This window comes from Macaca nemestrina, chromosome 3, assembly GCF_043159975.1.
Source record: "Macaca nemestrina isolate mMacNem1 chromosome 3, mMacNem.hap1, whole genome shotgun sequence".
Classification (NCBI taxonomy): Eukaryota; Metazoa; Chordata; class Mammalia; order Primates; family Cercopithecidae; genus Macaca; species Macaca nemestrina.
The window spans coordinates 37,845,355-37,864,002 of record NC_092127.1 but is presented as its reverse complement, the minus strand read 5'-3'; the positions used below and the strand labels follow the sequence as shown (position 1 = coordinate 37,864,002).

The window sequence follows — 18,648 nt, the reverse complement described above, 5'->3', positions numbered from 1 at the left end:
CACTGCACTCCAGCCTGGGCGACAGAGCGAGACTCCGTCTCAAAAAAAAAAAAAAACAAAACAAAAAAAACAAAAAAACAACAACAACAAAAAAAAATAAAACCTATGGAGTCCCTTAGACCTATGCTGTCTGAAATAGTAGCCACTAAGCAACATGTGACTATTTAAATTTAGGTTAATTAAAACGATATAAAACAAAAAATAATTCAGTTTCTCGGTTGGCAATAGTCCCATTTCAAGTGCTCAATATCCATGTGTGGCTGTTGGCTGCCATACTGTACAGTTCAGACACTGAATATTTTTGTCATTGCAGCAAATTGTACAGATACACCTTGAAGATACTGTGGATTTGGTTCCAAACCACTGTAATAAGGCAAAGATCACAATAAAATGAGTCACACAAATTTTTTGCTTTCCAGTGTATATACGAAATGTATGTACCTTAATTAAAAATACTTTATTGCTCAAATATGTTAATGATCGTCTGTTTTTGCTGATGGAGGGTCTTGCCTCGATGTTGGCAGCTGCTGACTGACTAGGGTGGTGGTTGCTGAAGGTTTGGGTGGCTGTGGTAGTTTCTTAAATTAAGACAACAAGTAAGTTTGCTGCATTGATTGACTCTTTCATTCAGGAAAGATTTCTGTATAGCATGCAATGCTGTTTGATAGCATTTTACCCACTGTAGAAATTCTTACAAAATTGGAGTCAATCCTCTCAAACTTTGTCACTGCTTTATCAATCCAGTTTATGTAATATTCTAAATCTTCTGTTGTCATTTCAGCAATGCTTAGAGCATCTTCACTTTCTTTGCTCATCCTGAAGAAGCACCTCCTCATTTGTTCCAGTTTTATTATGAGATTGCAACAATTCAGTTGCATCTTCAGGTTCCACTTCTAAATCTAGTTCTCTTGCTATTTCCATTGCATCTGCAGTTGCTTCCTCCACTGACGTCTTGAACCCCTCAAAGTCATCCATGAGAGTTGGAATCAACTTTTCCCAACTCCTCTTAACGTTGGTATGTTGACCTCCTCCCGTGAATCATGAATGTTTTTAAAGACATCTACAATGGTGAATCTTTTCCAAAGGCTTTTAATTTACTTTGCCCAGATCCATCAGAGGAATAACTGTCTGTGGTAGCTGCAGCCTTATGAAATATATTTCTTAAATAATAAGACTTGAAAGTGAAAATTACTTCTTGATCCATGGGCTGTAGAATGGATGTCGTGTTAGCAGGCATGAAAACAACATAAACCTCCTTTTACATCTCCATCAGAGCTCTTGGTTGATGAGTTACATTGTCAATGAGCAGCAATATTTTGAAAGATATATATATTTTTTCTGAGCAGTAGGTCTCAACAGTTGCTTAAAATATTCAATAAACCTTGGTGTAAATAGACATGCTCTTGTGTTGTTCTTTTGAGAGAGCACAGGCAGAGTAGATTTAGCATAATTCTTAAGGGCCCTAGGACTTTCAGAATGGTAAGTGAGCACTGTTCTACTTCAAGTCACCAGCTGCATTAGCCCCTAACAAGAGAGTCAACCTGTCCTTTGAAGCTTTGAAATAATACATTGATTTCTCCTCTCTAGCTAGGAAAGTCCTAGATGACATCTTCTTGCAGTAAAAGGCTACTTCCTCTACACTGAAGATCTGTTATTTAGTGTAGCCACCTTCATCAATTATCTTACCTAGATCTTCTGGATAACTTGCTGTAGCTTGTATATCAGCACTTGCTGCTTCACCTTGTACTTTTATGTTATAGAGACAGTTTCTTTTCTTAAACCTCATGAACCAACCTCTGCTAGCTTCCCATTTTTCTTCTGCAGCTTCCTAACCTCTCTCAGCCTTCATAGAGTCAAAGAGAGTTAGGGCCTTGATCTGGATTAGGCTTTGGCTCAAAAGAATGTTGTAAGGTTTGCTCTTCTCTCCAGACCACTGAAACTTTCTCCATATTGGCAATGAGGCTATTTCACCTTCTTATCATTCATGTATTCACTGGAGTAGCACTTTTAATTTCCTTTGCATTCACAACTTGGCTAACTGTTTGGCACAAAAGGCCTAGTTTTGGCCTGTCTCAGCTTTCAATATGTCTTCCTCCCTAAACTTAATCATTTCTAGATTTTGATTTGAGGTGAGAGACATGCAACTGTTCTTTTCACTTGAACACTTAGAGGCTGTTGTAGGGTTGTTAATTGACCTAATTTCAATATTGTTGTGTCTCAGGGAATAGAGAGGCCTGAGGCGAGGGAGTGAGATGGGAAATAGTCAGTTGGAGCAGTCAGAGCCACACATTTATGAATTTTTACCATCTTATATGAGCATGTTTCATGGCACCCCAAGACAATTACAATAGTAACATCAAAGGCTGATCATAGATCATTATAACCAATTGAATAATAATGAAAAAGTTTGAAATATTATGAGAATTACTAAAATGTGACACAGAGACATGAGGAGAGTACACGTTGCTGGAAAAATGCTTGAAAGATGCTTGACGTGGCGTTGCCATAAACATACAATTTGTTTTAAAAAAAGAGCAATATCTGCAACATGCAATAAAGGGAAGTGCAATACAATGAAATATTCCTGTATTGGATAGTGCTGCCTTAATTAAAGAAGAAAATAGCTGGGCGTGGTGGCTCACGCCTGTAATCCCAACACTTTAGGCGGTCGAGACGGGCGGATCATGAGGTCAGGAGATCGAGACCATGCTGGTTAACACGGTGAAACCCCGTCTCTACTAAAATATACAAAAAATTAGCCAAGCGTGGTTGTGGGCGCCTGTAGTACCAGCTACTCAGGAGGCTGAGGCAGGAGAATGGCATGAACCTGGGAGGCGGATCTTGCAGTGAGCCAAGATTGTGCCATTGCACTCCAGCCTGGGCAACAGAGCGAGACTCCGTTTCAAAAAAACAAGAAAAAAAAAAAAAAGAAGAAAATAAATATTTATTGAGAAATTACAATGTGGCAGACATCATATTTTTCTTTTTCTTATTTCACTGTGAAGAAAAGAGCTTAAGTCACTTGTCCAAGTCATATAACTGATACGGGGCAGAGCTACGACTCAAGCTAGTTTCTTTTGATAAAAGCCCAGTGTCATTTCCAAGCATTCCAAGTGTTGGCTCATCCATTCATCCATCTAACACATACTTACTGAGAGAGTGACTGTATATTTTAATCATGATGTCAGGACAACATGTGAAAACTGTTGTTGAACAAACTGGACCCTCTGCTTACTGAGCACCTTGCTAGCAACTGGAGCTGTATGGTTAGAAATGCCAAATGTAATTCTACCTTCATAGAACTTATAGGCTCATGGGGGAGTCAAACTAAATATATAATCCCCAAATTATTTAGCAGCCACAATTGTGAAAGTATCAAACATGAAAGCCCATCCGTTTTGGGAGAGGCTTCCGAATCCCATTAAATAATGACAACAATCATAATTAACAATCAGGATTTAGCTTCCAATGCCTGGGAAGTTCAAATGAGTAAGGTAAATCTATGACACTGGTGGCCTCCTGATTGATGAGTCCACTGTAATCTCTTTTGCCTGGTAAACAGAGAGATCTATTTCCTTCAAGGTCATCCTGGGTTGGCATGACCAACTTCAATTTCATCTGATTCTCCTTGGGTAGAAGTATTTTTGAGACGAAGAGCTGAGATCGGCTAATTTGTCAACATTACAAAGCAGGAGACTTATCCTCGTAACTCTCTTCCCTCATTGAACCTTCCCAGCAGCAGCTGCTGACATATGAACCTCGCAGATGAAGATGCCATAGCATGGCTATTTCTTGACTGCACTGCTGAGGGTAAGATAGTGAGAAAATGTTTTTTCCTAGCAATTTCTTCGTCATTTTTAACAGGGTCAAACTCAAATACTCATAAAGGGAGATTGAGAGCCAATATGCTATACCATCAAATTTAAAAAGCTAAAAAAACAAAGCCATAAACTGTTATCATTTCCGGTATTTTATTCCTTCTAATGCTAGCCCATTAGTTTCAATAAAAGAACAACAGAATGTCCATTTCACCGTAACTTGACATGCTTATTATGCCAATATGATTAGTTTTTGCAAAACACTCATGTACTGGTTATAGTTTGTAGAAAAATTGATTTCACAGAACCAGATAAATTAGAATTGGAAACATTCTATTAGGTCAAAAGGGGCATCCCCTGGGGCTAGTATAGAATTAATCCCCAGTTCCCAGTGTATTATCTAATGGAGTTTTCTATCAGGTTTTGATGGGCTTACATATTTATTATAGGCTGGCAATACGTACCACTAAAAATTATACTAATCCATCTGAGAAATAAAATTCTAGAAAACTAAGAGTCTGCTGAGCACTAATTTTACTTTGGTGAATACATTTTTAATATACTGGTGTTTATAGCCTCTCATCTTATAAGAGGCAGGGTAGTAGCACTGGATCATGGGTTGGCATTACAATCAAATAGTGAATTTACATATCTTAAGTTGCAAGAATTTCCCCAGACAAAATTTCCCATCAGATTTACACAAAATGTGGTATGAATTTTTGATTCCCAAGAATGGCTTATTTTGCATAAAGGAAATTGAATCCTGTACCTCAAGCAAGTGGCTGCAATCAAGCACTTGACTAGCCTGACATTTTCGTCTTCTTAGGCACTGTGTAGTGAGCTATGACTCCGGGACAGATATTTGCGAGAGGATGGTGCGTGCAGCTCTTAACTAGAGGGCTGGGAGTGCGGTGCGGTGAGGGAGTTGGCTGGTGGTGCCCAAACTCCACATGTCCCGCTTTCTTCCTCAGCATGGCTGCTTCTTGGGCAGTGACTCAGAGAGGGAGAAAAACAGAGAAGAAGGAGATGGTTTCTCCAAATAAAATTTACATACACTCTTCTACATACAGTCTACCCAAAAACTCCTGAGATCTCCCAGGTCAGGGTAGGATTGCCTCTCTGCTTCCACATGTAGCATTCGAGAATTCTCTTCCCCCATTAAGACCATCCTTGAAGTTCATTGTCACTCGCCTATTGAAGATGTTGGAGAAAAGTACATGATGTGATTTTCCTCAGTCCTACTAGGTGGTTTCTTCACCCTTTGCTCCTTCACAGAGATAACAAGCAGAAAGTTGGATGTGGGCTCAGTTGTGGGGTGTTGGTGGGGAAGGAAGTCAGGTTTTGCTTGTAAAAAAGCAGCGAGGGAGGCACAGAAGTGTAACGTTCAACCAAATAATGCTTTGTTCCACTTGTTCACGTTCTCATGTCCCTGTGTGAAAGCCTAGATGAAATCCTCGTTGTTCAGGATGCGGCTGATGGGTATTATGTCTGGAGAGCATCCCAGTGAAGGTCTTATACATCTTTTATACACCTGCATGCTAAATGAGCAGGAACATCCAGATGCTGAGGAAGACTTATGAATTTGGTGTGAATTATGCAAAAAGTAATTTTGTATGTCCAGAAAGTAGCACTATCAGTAGTACAGTTTTTCTAAACTCTCCATAATTTAGGAGAATACAAACTGAAAGGCTGTCAAACAGCCACGAGGCCTAACTGCTCAGCAGAGTGTATCAGCTTCAACAGGTGCCAGTCACAGAGAAGGCCTTGCCCACTAGGGATTCTTTTATACCCAAAGCAGAAGCCAGTAAAACTGCTCCAGGAGGTTAAAAAAGGCAGGGACCTTAGCCACGTTAACTCTCAGATGGTGGCAGTAAAGACAGGTTTATCCATGGGCTCTGGCAAACTGAAGATGGTGAAACGATTCTGAAGAAAGGAAGCCAGGGAGCTGTGCTCTTGGGGTCAGACAGAATTTCAGTAGTGATCAAGGTCCACCTTTGCCACTCAAAGTGTGGCCCATGAACCAGAAGAATCAGCATGACCTGGAAACTTACGCTACCTACAGAATCTTGAGCCCTACCTCAAACTTACTGAATCAGAAATACACATTTTCCGAAACTCCAGGTGATTTGTTTGCACATGAAGATTTGAGAAGCACTGATATACACCATTTCCCTAGTGGTTTTCCCACTAGTAGAAGCCTGAACTTACTAAGAAGGGACACAGATTTTCTAGCCCAGTGAAAAGTTGATCTCATTCTAATTTCAGTAAAAGCCAATGAATGACTGACTATGCTTTCCTTCATTACTTATTTTTTATTTTTTGACCACTCCCATTGTTTCCTTTTGGGAACAATTCCTCACTGCATGTGATTCTGGCAAGGCTGTCAGTCATATAGGCTGGGCACTTGATTGAGGTTGGCTAGAAACAATTTGTTTTTCTCCTGGGAAATCGATCTAGAGAAGAGTGTCTTTATTCTTCTGAAATCCTAAGGTGCAGGAAAAATATAGGCTTGGGACTGGGACTGGCAGGGATATCTTAGCTACCATATGTAGAGAAAATCTGCTTGAGAATGAAGCCAGAGGAGCCAGGCAGAGCAGAAAGGTAGAGAGAGAGAAATCATTTGAGCACCTGAGACCGGTTGTGCCCGAAGGCAGACAACCCTGAGACTTTCGAGTCGAGCGAGCCAATAAATTCAGTTTAGCTTAAAGCAGGTTTAAGTTAGTTTTTTTGTCATTTGTAGCTTTAAAAAAAAGTGGTTCTGACCAATATATTCCTGAAATTGGATCATCAGATCTTCCAAACCAGAAACTTTGACATCTGGAAACCTGGAAATAAATGAAGAGAATAAGTTCATTATAAAGTTCACAACCTGTAATTTGACCACTGTGCGAGTGAGTTTGTGTGAATATCTGTAAGAATAATCTGAGTATAAATGTAGAAGGTTTAAAACTTTTAGGCACTCATGAGCCCTAAATACCAGTTATCTGGATAATTGCATCAGGCTGTGTTTATTTTCTGGATTTAGAGACAATGCCTATTGAAATTAATATTCAAATTTATGCCAACTAATATGCAAATCAGGTTGTCTTTGGTGCTTTAAAAACAAGAGAATAGGATTGCAGCACTGGCATTTCAATGGTGCTGATGCTTTGATGAAAGAAGACAAAGAGGGCTAGAATGCAGATGAAACATGTTTCCTTGGACTACCCAATGCAAATGGGAAATTTATAGCTCTGTAAACTGTTTTAAAACATAAAACAATACCTCAATTTAATATAGCAGCTTAACCATTCATTAATTTACTCAGTGCAAACACTGCAACTTTCAGAAATGACGCTACCCATAAATACAATCTACAACCACAAAAAATTGACAAAAACACAAAAGAAAAGATGTGCTTTTACTCCTGCCAAATTTCAAAATCTAAATCTACAATTGTTTGTTCCACTTGAAACACTGAAGCCTGCTTCTCTTCTATAATCAATTGATATTCACTCTTGGACATATATTTCACCCTTATGTGTCTAGTTCAATATGATGCATGGTATGTATACATATTTTTAAATTATTCATTAAAATTAGGTTAAGTTATAACAGAAACTTGAAAAGTAGTAGCTTAAATAAGGTAGAAATACTTTTATTTCTTAATAAAAAAAGTGCATGGAGTTGGACAGCCCCGGGCCAGTAGAGCGCCTCCACGGTTATTGAGAACTAAAGATTCTTCCAGATTCTCAGAGAGTATAGAATGTGGTGCTCATCTTCTATGTTCAAGGCAACTGCTGGGTCACTCTAGCCATAAAATCCAGTTTCCCAGCAGCAGGATGGAAAAAAAGAAGAGTTTGCCACTTTTTTTTTTTTAGAAAAAACTTGCCGGAGGAAGTTCCAAAAGGTTATACTTTTACAAAGTATATCTGCTTACATCTCATTAATCAGAATTTATTTCTATGCCATGCGTAGCTACGGGAGAAGCTGGAAAATGTGGTCTTTTAGCTGGGAGGCCATGTGCCCTGATAAAAATCATTATTCTGTTAATTTGGGAGAGAAACAGAGAACAAGAATGTCATTCGATAACTCTGCTCCAAATATTAAATATGCATGTGTTTATCAATTTATTTTGTGTTTCTCCCACTGGAAACTAGCTCCACATGGGCAAAGACTTTGTTTTCTTCATGGTTGTAGCCTTAATATTATTTTATATTTCTCTTCTCTGAGTTTTTTCCAGTAGTTTAAGAACGTTGATCAACCAGACTGCTGTGTTGAGAAGAATACAGACACCGCATTCAGATTCAGTGAGAAAAGGTGCTTTGATCAACTAATATTGTCTGCAGTGGACCATCCATGTGTGTCGGGTTTTACTATTCCTGGCTTAAGCATTCTCTGTAACCACGAGCTTGCAACTAAAATGCTTAGAAATGTATAGCTACCGTAAAGCCAGTTTAAATCTATATGCCAAAAGGCCTTATTTAAATTTGTTGTGTCCAGTGTTTTACTCTAAGTAAAGATAGTATTCTCTGCAAGTTTGTTTGTTTGTTTGTTTTTTCCGTATGTGGAACTCTCTTGTGTAGTTGTAAATTTCACAGGGATCCAGAGTGTTGCTAAAGGAATTATATGCAAATTCCAGGTTACACTTAGTTGGCAAACTCTTACTAGAAAGTTGCTGGGAAAAGAGAGTTTTGCTTTTCTTTAAAAGACAAAATGGAAAAACAGGTCATGAGTCTTATGCTGTCAGAGCAGAGATGCAACTCTATGACACGTGTATCTTCTGATTCATTTAGAAAGCAAGAGGGGGCCTGGAGGAGTGATAAGGACTTTTCAAGTGCAACACAAATGCTGGAAAGAAAAGCTTAGCTTTCTCTTTATTTAGCTCCAACAAGCCAAGCATGGGGACAAAAAGGGCAGAGTTAAATTAAACCACAATTAAAAATAGCTAAGACTATTGAGTAAAGCACCAAATTGCATCTAAAAAATGATGTCTTTAAAAAGCTGTCATTGCAGCAACCTTCTTTTTGTGCCCCACACAACACATTTCATCAGCATTAGTGACAAGACAGTGACTTGGTGAGGCCGTGATTCTTTCAGAGGGAGGGAATTCTGCAACCCCCCACAAAGATAAACTGGAATTTTCAGAGTATGGTTTGAAAAGGCCCCTTAAAGACTCTTATACACATCCCTTGGGGCACGTGTCCCTCTCTCTGATGACTTACCCACTTGTGAATCAGGAATTACTGCCTTATTGGAATGATCTGCATTGCTATTTAATTTTTGTCTTGTTTAGCTGCATCCATGGAGAATGGCCCATTTGTATATAATATCTGGTAATTCCAGGTCTTAGTTTGGATTCTTTCAAAAACAAAGTTTAAGGGTCTTGGAAGCAGATTGTTTATCTGGTAGGTGGTCTCAGAAGGAGTGAGAAAACAGATTAAGACAGGGAAGGAGGAAAATATATGAGTGTGTTATTGAGGTCACACTATGGGCAACAGGGTCTTCATTATACCAGGACACAGAAAAGTATACAAATACATCCCAGAATTGTCCCTCTGAAGTATGGAAGTTTGGTGCATTTCTGCACTGACACCCTTCCTATTGGTTGCGTGTTGCCCCAGGGGCGTTAGCATATAGCAGCCCCCGACTTTGGGGCTATGCACTTGTGTGGACAGAGTACTCCCTGGCATCAGAGAATCTTGCTCATTACTGGCTTGCAGAAAGGCTCATGAGACCTTGATTTGAGATGGACAATGACAGAACAAGGTGAGTCTGGCATTTACTTGGGGCTGTCTGCTGCAGCTACAGCTAAAGTCAGAGGTGGATTGAGGGGGAATGATGGAGAGGGAGAAGGTGGGTACCAGAGGTGTCTGCTGCAGTCTCTGTCTGTGAACTGGAACTCAGTTAATGCTCAGCAGTTTGATTTAGGCCTCACGGCTATCATCAATGCATTTTTTTTTTTTGAGATGGGGTCTCGCTCTGTTGCCAGGCAGGAGTGCAGTGGCACGATCTCAGCTCATTGAAACCTCCACCTCCCAGGTTCAAGCGATTCTCCTGCCTCAGCCTCCTAAGTAGCTGGGACTATAGGCTTTTATTAGAGATGGGGTTTCACCATGTTGGCCAGGATAGTCTCAATCTCTTGACCTCATGATCCGCCCACCTCGGCCTCCCAAAGTGCTGGGATTACAGGCATAAGCCACTGTGCCCTGCCCATCAATGCATTTGATTATACATTTTTAACTAAGGAGACAATTTAAAATTGGTGCTAACCTAAAGTTAACAAAGTGAGGACTAACATCACAGTAGCCATCTTACATCTTATACAGATGTAATTTAAATCCTTGGAGTCTCCTCTCTCTTTCTTCCTGCTGTTTAACTTTCAAATATCCCTTCTGCAAGCTACTCTCTACCCAAGGTAGGGATGGAAAAGAAAGGTGGTGAAAACAGAATCTGTCAAATACTGTCACTTGTTAGAAACTCTTTTAAAAGTCCTTATGGAATAGGAAGCTGAGATTGTTGGCCAAAATGAGATTTGGGGATTACATGCAATTTGAATTTCTCCATGCTATTCAATTTCTATAGTTAATTGGGACATGACTCATAAGTCTAAATAATTGGCATAGAACGCCAAAAAGAAAGATGCATGAACTGCTTATTATTGATGCATCTGCATTTCCTGTGTGTGGTGGCCATGGTGGGCAAAGGATGCAGGGGAAGCAGAGCCTGGTGGAGCCTGCAAGGCTTTGGGTCTGAGCCTGCCCTTGGCTAGCCATGAGACACAGGGCAAGATACCCATCCTCACTGAGCCTCTGTTTCCTCAGCTATAAAACAGAAGCAGTAATAGCTTCCTTGCAGGGTTATTGAGAGGATTAAGTATAATTATGCAAAATGTCTGGCATATTGAAACTGTAGTGTTAACAAGCCAATGGATAAATAAATGAAAAATCTCATTTCTATTTTGTATCCTACTTTGACTTAGTTTCTGGGTAAAGTTTTCATTTACTGAAACCAACTGCTTTGACTCATTTTGACTTAGTCATTGAATGTAAAATTAGCAAGTCCCTTGGGTTGATATTGAGCTGAAAATACAGATGCCAGGAGGTCAGCACTTTCCCCATTTTACCCATTCCAAGAAGATGGAGCCATCTCAGTGAACAGAAGGACTGCTCCTAAACCCAGAGTATCCAGCAGTAACTGGTCCCACAGCGGTCCCCCTCCTGTGGCCACTGCTCGTGTTCTGGACATGGTGAGAAGAAAGGCAGGTCCAGAGCAGGATGGATGGGGGCAACCTTTGGTGGTTCCTCACCATCCCAAGCTGTCTGGATCTATTGTAGGGGAGGATTTTGGCTCAGTCTGCAGCCCAAGGTAGACCACTGTGGAAAGCAACAGGGCCCTGGGCTTCAAATCTGGAGGTCCATGAAGACTTTCCAAGAGATACACAGGCGTGCTTAGATTTAAGGGACTCTATTTCCAGTTCATCAACTTTCATATGTACTCCTTCTAAACTGAGTAGAGGTGACCTGAAAACAAGACTGTTTCTCTCTTCCATATTCCCTTTAATAGTCTCCCTTCTACTTCACTAGAGAAAAGCAAGTGTCTCTCACCTATCTCAAAGCATACCACAGTACATGCCCAGGATGTCAAAAAGTCTGTGACTCCAAACAAAGGGACAAGTAGAAATACACTACTCTTTGTTTGTTTGTTTGTTTTGACAGGGTCTTACTCTGTTGCTCAGGCTGGAGTGCAGTGGCGCGATCTCAGCTCACAGCAGCCTCAATCTCTCAGGCTCAAGTAATTCTCCCACCTCAGCCTCCTGAGTAGCTGGGATTACAGGTGTGCACCACCATGCCTGGCTAAATTTTGTATTTTTTGTAGAGATGGGGTTTCTCCATGTTGCCCAGACTGGTCTCTAACTCCAGGGCTCACGTGATCTGTCCGCCTCAGCCGGGCCTCTTTTTTTTTTTTTTTTTTTTAACTTTTAAGTTCAGGGACACGTACAGGTTTGTTACATGGGTTAACTCATGTCATAGGGGCTTGTTGTACAGATTATTTCATCACCCAGGTACTAAGCCTAGTACCCATTAGTTATTTTTTTCTGATCCTCTGCCTCCTCCTGTGAAAAGCCCCAGTGTCTGTTGTTCCCCTCTTTGTGTCCATGTGTTCTCATCATTAGCTCCCACTTATAAGTGAGAACAGGCAGTGTTTGGTTTTCTGTTCCTGCATTAGTTTGCTAAGGGTAATGGCCTCCAGTTCCATCCATGCCCCTGTAAAGCACATAATCTCATTCCTTTTTTTATGGCTGCATAGAGTACACTATTTTTTTCAAAAAGACCTTGAATTTTCCATAATCCACATATTGCTGAAGAAACATTTCCTGCTGAGGGAGATCCCTGTGACTCCGAAAAGGAATAACGGGGGCAGGATGTTTTTCAATGGTAAGGCTGGGAGTGTTACCTGTCTATCTGTAGAGGTGACTGTTACAGAGGTATGTCTCAACACATTTATTTGGGTTAATAAATGAAGCCAGATATGTGTGACAAAAAGTAAGCCTGATTTGGCCGACTGGTTTGACAATGAGGACCTTTTATATGGCAGACATTTTCCATTAATCAATGAGGTAAACGTGTATCTCGTAAGTTGAATTAAAAATATTTAAAACATGTGATAATTAAGGCATTTAATAAGAAATATAAATATTAGAAAAGGCCTAGTGAAATAAGCAATAATTTGGTTTTCCCAATCCTTTGAGTGTGTATCAGGTGAAACAAGGTACCCCTCAGTGAATGACTAGACTGTACAAATGACAGTCATTTCATACATGTGGCAAACGATCATATGAATAAAAGCTCAATGTCACTGATCATTAGAGAAATGGAAGTCAAAATGACAATGAGATACCATCTCACACCAGTGAGAATGACTATTATGAAAAAGTCAAAAAATAACAGGTGCTGGTGAGGTTGTGGAGAAAAAGGAATGCTTATACACTGTTGGTGGGAAAGTAAATTAGTTGAACCATTGTGGAAGTCAGTGTGGAGATTCCTGAAAGACCTAAAGACAGAAATACCATTTGACCCAGCAATCCCATTACTGGGTATATACCCAAATGAATACAAATCGTTCTATTATAAAGACTCATGCACACGTGTGTTCATTGCAGCACTGTTAACAATAGCAAAATCCTGGAATCAACCTAATGATAGATTCCATCAATGATAGACTGGATAAAGAAACTGCGGTACATATACACCACAGAATACTATGCAATCATAAAAGAGAATGAGATCATGTCCTTTGCAGGGACATGAATGAGCTGGAGGCCATTATCCATAGCAAACTAATGCAGGAACAGAAAACCAAATACCCCATGTTCTCACTTATAAGTGGGAGCTAAATGATGGGACCACATGGACACAAAGAGGGGAACGTACTATGTCTCATAAGTGAGAACACACTGAGGCTTATCAGAGGGTAGAGGGTAGGAAGAGGGAGAGGATTGAAAAAAATAACTAATGGGTACTGGGCTTAACACCTGGGTGACAAAATAATCTGTACAACAAACTGCCATGACACACGTTTACCTATGTAACAGACCTGCACATGTACTTCTGAACTTGAAATAAAAGCTTTAAAAAGTGCACGGATTGCAAGCATACAGCGCAATGAATTCCCACAACCTGAACACACCTGTGTAACAATACCCAGGTCAGAAAACAGAACAAGGTCAACAATTCTGAAGCCTTTCTGGTGATACCTTCTAATCACTACCCACCCTCCAAGGTGAACCACCATCCTCATCAGTACCAGTACGGATTAGTTCTCTCTTCTTTTTTGTTATTTATGTAAATGGAATTATACAGTTTTAAAAAAAGATAGTAATTTGATAAATTTTGGTAGAAACTTTCAAGTGTATGTCTCAGCATTTAAGAAAGCAGATGATTCTAGTAAGTGGGTACCAAATTCTTTGATTAGTTGGGTGGGTTTCAATTCTTTGCTTTCAATAACATTAAAGGAGGATTTAATGGAGTTGTCAGCTCTCAGACATTAAAATAATTTATGATGAAAGAATAACTTTGTTATTTGTGGAATGAAAATCAGAAAGAGTTTAAAGAATTGAGTAGTATCTCTAAAACATGCGTATTTGCCTTCTATACATACCTTCCATAAATATATAAATATCTATATTTATGTGAGGAAAGTATCTCAGCAATTATATTTTAAAACACAGTAAGTAGAAGTAAAATTGTTTCTGAAACTGTCTTATTCTAGCAAAAAGTAATGTTAATCCATAGATTCATCAATAATTAAAAAAGAAGCCTCATTTATCTCATTGCAAGCTGTATCATGGAAAAAATTTGCCTCTTAACAATTACTTATCAAGATTTATAACATATTGATATTTTATTGCCAAGAAGTTTATACTAGTATAAAATTCTGTGGGGAAAATATAATAAAAATACGAGTTCAAAGAGAAATAAGAATGATGTAAAACTTGGAACTGTAAGGGAAGATCACATCTATATGCTTTAAAGAATGATGGGCACCAAAATAGTATTTTAGTTCAATTAGATAAATGTAAGAGTGATGTGATTTTTTAAGTCAGCATTTAAAGTAATAATACAAAAAATTACATCCTTTGCAAATATTTGAACTTCTAAATGAAGAATTTAAATACTAAGTTATAAATGTGCTGCAGGGTGTTATGGTCTGAATGTGCCCCCACAATTCATGTGTTGGAAACTTACTCCTCAGTGCAGCAGTGTTGGGAGGTGTTGCCTTTTGGGAGATGTTCAGGTCCTGAGGGCTCTGACTTCATAGATAGATTATGGCTTCTATAAAAAAAGCTTTTGGGAAGCGTTTGCTCTCTTTCACTCTTCTGCCATGTGAGGACACAACATTCATCCTTCTACTCATCAGATGTTAGTGCCTTGATCTCGGGCTTCCCAGCCTCTAGAGCTGTGAGAGAATACATTTCTGTTCCCATAAATTACCCAGTCTAGGGTATTCTGTTACAGCAGCACAGAGTGAACTAAGATAAGGGATACATTAGTTTTTCAAAATTCTATTAGAGGATATTTGAGAACAAAAGAAGAAAACCACTGCAATAGGGCAGGGGAACCCAACCCCATGGACTAGTACTGGTCCATGGCCTGTTAGGAACCAGGCTGCACAGCAGTAGGTGAGCAGCGGGCAAACGAGCGAAGCTTTATCTGTATTTATAGCCACTCCCCATTGCTCGCATTACTGCCTGAGCTCTGCCTCCTGTCAGATTGGTGGTGGCATTAGATTTTCATAGGAGCATGAATCCTATTGTGAACTGCACATGCGAGGGATCTAGGTTGCACACTCCTTATGAGAATCTAATGCCTGATGATCTGTCACTATCTCCCATCACCCCCAGATGGGACTGTCTAGTTGTAGGAAAACAAGTTCAGGTTCCCACTGATTCTACATTATGGCAAATTGTACAATTATTTCTATTACAAATGTAATATTATATCTATTACCATGTAATAATAATAGAAATAATGTGCACAATAAATGTAATATGCTTGAATCATCACTAAACCATCCTCCCCATTCCCTGTCTGTGGAAAAATTGTCTTCCAGGAAACTGGAACACAACTAGTCACATGAGAGGACAATAGAAAAAAACAAGGGCCCAAACAGGAGTCATGTCAGGGAGCTCAGATTTCATTTTAGATGCCATGGAAGTCCGTGGAAAGATTTGTATGTACTAACTAATGTACAACAGGAGGCCATATTGTAGTTCAAATAAGAGATAATGGTGGCTTTGACGGAGATGATATCAGTAAAGACAGACAGAAATGGACAGATTTGAAGGGGTTTTGTTTTGCTTTTTTTTCTGTTTGTTTGTTTTTGGCTACTTTTGGGATGTTTACAATTCGATGGGGATGACTGAACAAAAATCCCTCATATCCAATCCATCATCACGTCATCACGTCATATCTCCAGGGCCAAATATAAAAGTGTTTACTGCATAAATGAGTGGGATCCCACAAATCTAGACTTTGCCTCTTGGATACATATATGGCTGGGATTTCCCACAAATGGGCTGAATGTGTTACATTAAGGAAATGGAGAAGATTAAAATAAAACACTTTTTTAACCCATAAGAGACCCTCGCTCGTCAGGTTTTCTGCAGGATTGTGAGGGGAATGGATTTGAGAAATCCTTCTCTCTGCCAAGGAGCGGCACCAGTAGCGGGAATGATCTGACTCAGGGAGAACCTGGCTGTCCTGTGTCATTCCGCTTAGTTTTCTCTTAGGTTTTAAATTTCTTCCATTTCCTTGACCGTTTCAGATCTCTTTACACCCCAGGATAGAATGTAAGAGTGGGAATCTGCCATAACACCTTTGGAGAAAATAGATTCTAGATATAGCCAATAAATCCAGCCCAGAAAGTAACTCCCTTTAACAAACAGAATGGCTGATAGAGGGGGAAGAATCATGTAGAAAACAAACCACCAAAACCACCCCGAGGAAGTCAGCGCTTTGCTCCTGACAGCCTGTGGGAAGGCCTGCCCCTTCCCCTCAGCTCCTCCTCCAGCTCCAGCCCCAGTGGGATGCTGGGTGAGGAAAATGACCTGCCGTTTCTGTAACAAGCTGGGTACAGACACAGCAAGTGGGCTTCTGGAGGATAAGGCAGATGGCCTCAGGTCCTCCTCCTTGCTCTGCATGCGGCCATGTTCAGAGAGTTCCGCGTGGCCGCACTGCCTCCCGGGATTGCCGACGGTTCCCTCTCCAGTCAAAGCGGATCTCCTAGAGGGGGTCTATGTTACAAGGGAGGAAGGGGAGGGGGCAGATTCAGCTTTAAAAGCAGCTCAGGAGACCCCCTCCTCCTTTTGGGTTTATCTTTGATTATCCACTTACCATCTGGGCCGGTGGGCAAGGGTAGGGGATGAGTGGAGTTTATTGATCACCATTTCCATCGTCTTTCTTTCTCCTGCCACAGCCTCCTGCGCAGCATCCCTGTGTCACTCCCTCTCCGCACTGCAGCCCGATATGAGCAAGGAGCCAGGTTTGCAGTGGCCAGGGCAGAAGGCAAACATACTCCTACACTCCTCTCAGAGGGAACCAGTGGTGGAGAATGTCTGGGAAAGAAAAGGGGGCAAAGGTCCCACAAGGACACCTGCCCTCCAAGCCCTCCACCAGTCACTGCAATCCAGGTTCAGCCTCAGAGCGTAAAGAGCCTGGGCTTCATTCCCAGTTTTTCAAGCCCACTTTGCAGATGAACCAGTACAGGCTTATGTGCAGAGAAGGAGGATCTGTCTCTGTGGTTTGATTTAAGGTATGGCAGCTCCAATCTGAAAGTAATTTCTCTTTGGCCCGTCTCTGGAGACTGAAATGTCACTGATTTTGGTTTATTCCTCAGAGGTAAGTGGTGCCCTTCTTCCTGGGTCTCTTTTCAAATGTAAATCTTCCTCAGATGAAGAACATCTCAAATCACCCAAACCTCCCAGGAAGTGACTGAGTCCTCCAGCAAAAGCCTCACCCGTGGGGCAGAAAAAGAAGAGAATGAAAAGAGAATCATGGGTATCTGAGGGCGGAGGGGGACCCGAAATAAGGGGAAAAAAAGAAGAGAGAGGGAAGTTAACAGTCTTGGGTGATAGTAAGAGGTAGAGGATTAATCAGACCTACAGTGGAGCTTTACATCGTAGACCAGAGAGCTGCCTCTTCCTGGTCCCCAAGGAGCAGAAAGGAACCAGGCCCTAGAAGTGAGGACTGAAAGCGTTTCTCAACAAACATACCAGCAAGCTTCAGATGTACCCTGTGTCAGTTTCTCAAATCCACTGAATCCCTGACCTTCATGGGTAATTCTAGCACAGATCCCAGGAATGGATTTTAGCAAGAAAAGTCTAGTACCAGGAACCAGCAGTGCTGTCCATCTACCTGGGAAATCGGAACGTGGGAAAGATGAGAGTAGGTGAGGCAGCAGCCAGGGCTCCCAGCAAGGGCCATGGCAGGCAACTCTTCCGCTCAGTAGGTTCTCACTCCCCAAAGCACATCCAGGTCCCCATTTGCCAGCCATCATAAGGTTCAGAGCCAAGAGAGCCATGTGCCTCAAAACTCAGCCTGTCTCACCTGCCATCTGCTTCTCTGAATGGGCAAATCTCACAGGGAGGTCTGTTGGCCAGATGTGGCTGAAACTAGTGCCCAATTGTCCCTCTGCAGCTGTGGAGCGGGTGCAGAGGGCGCTGGTGTTGTCCATGAATCATGTTCTGGGGCAGCTGATGTCCTCTGCTCATTCTAGGCAGGCACAGATAGTGCCAAGGAGGCCACAACCCAGCCACCCCCAGCTTGCTGAGAGGCCCTAAGCTTGCTGCCAGGTGCATAACCAATTGGGTCTGATGGTTAGTGCTGCCACCCCTGAGTGAAGCCCACTGCTTTAGGTAGAGGAAATTATAATGAGATGCTTTTCTATATTCAGATGGTCAGTTTAAAATCAGTATTCTGATTTAAAAACAAACAAAACCTGATTCCAGAATAATCCCCTGCCCCTTACCGTCAATATTATAGCTTAATTATTTGTGATACATCAAAAAGGGGTGGGAATCAACTTACATGCCAATCAACAACTCCTTCCATCATTATCAGACCTAGGGGGACAGCAGCTACTATTATTCTGTAATATCTACATAGCTACTCAGTACCCCAAGCCAATAAATGCAAAACCTCTGCTCCTTCTCCTCTCTCAAGCATAGTGTTCAATGCATAACAAGTACTGAATTAATGAGCTCGTCACTGGGGGCAACTCTGAGCTGGGATGACTTCTCAACAACAGTCCCAGAAAAAGCAAGGAGTTGTCCACTCACTGACCTCAGATA

At 41.0% G+C, this 18,648-nt stretch overlaps 2 long non-coding RNA genes across 3 annotated transcripts in view; one reads left to right on the top strand and one right to left on the bottom strand.

Moving 5' to 3' along the window:
- Positions 1-8,327, top strand: part of LOC139362304 (uncharacterized) — a 31,914-nt gene extending 23,587 nt beyond the window's left edge. The window contains exons 3-4 of the long non-coding RNA XR_011620911.1: positions 3,737-3,810; positions 8,044-8,327. This is a non-coding gene — a long non-coding RNA (uncharacterized lncRNA). The remainder of the gene's footprint in view (positions 1-3,736; positions 3,811-8,043) is intronic.
- Positions 1-18,648, bottom strand: part of LOC139362303 (uncharacterized) — a 41,672-nt gene that overhangs the window by 330 nt on the left and 22,694 nt on the right. Inside the window, exons 1-4 of one of the 2 annotated variants that reach the window (XR_011620909.1) lie at positions 16,694-18,189; positions 16,408-16,593; positions 14,546-14,756; positions 104-6,643 (exon numbers count right to left, since the gene is read on the bottom strand). This is a non-coding gene — a long non-coding RNA (uncharacterized lncRNA). Of the gene's footprint in view, positions 1-103; positions 6,644-14,545; positions 14,757-16,407; positions 16,594-16,693; positions 18,190-18,648 lie in introns of those variants that run through there. The other variant, XR_011620910.1, reaches the window with a different exon arrangement.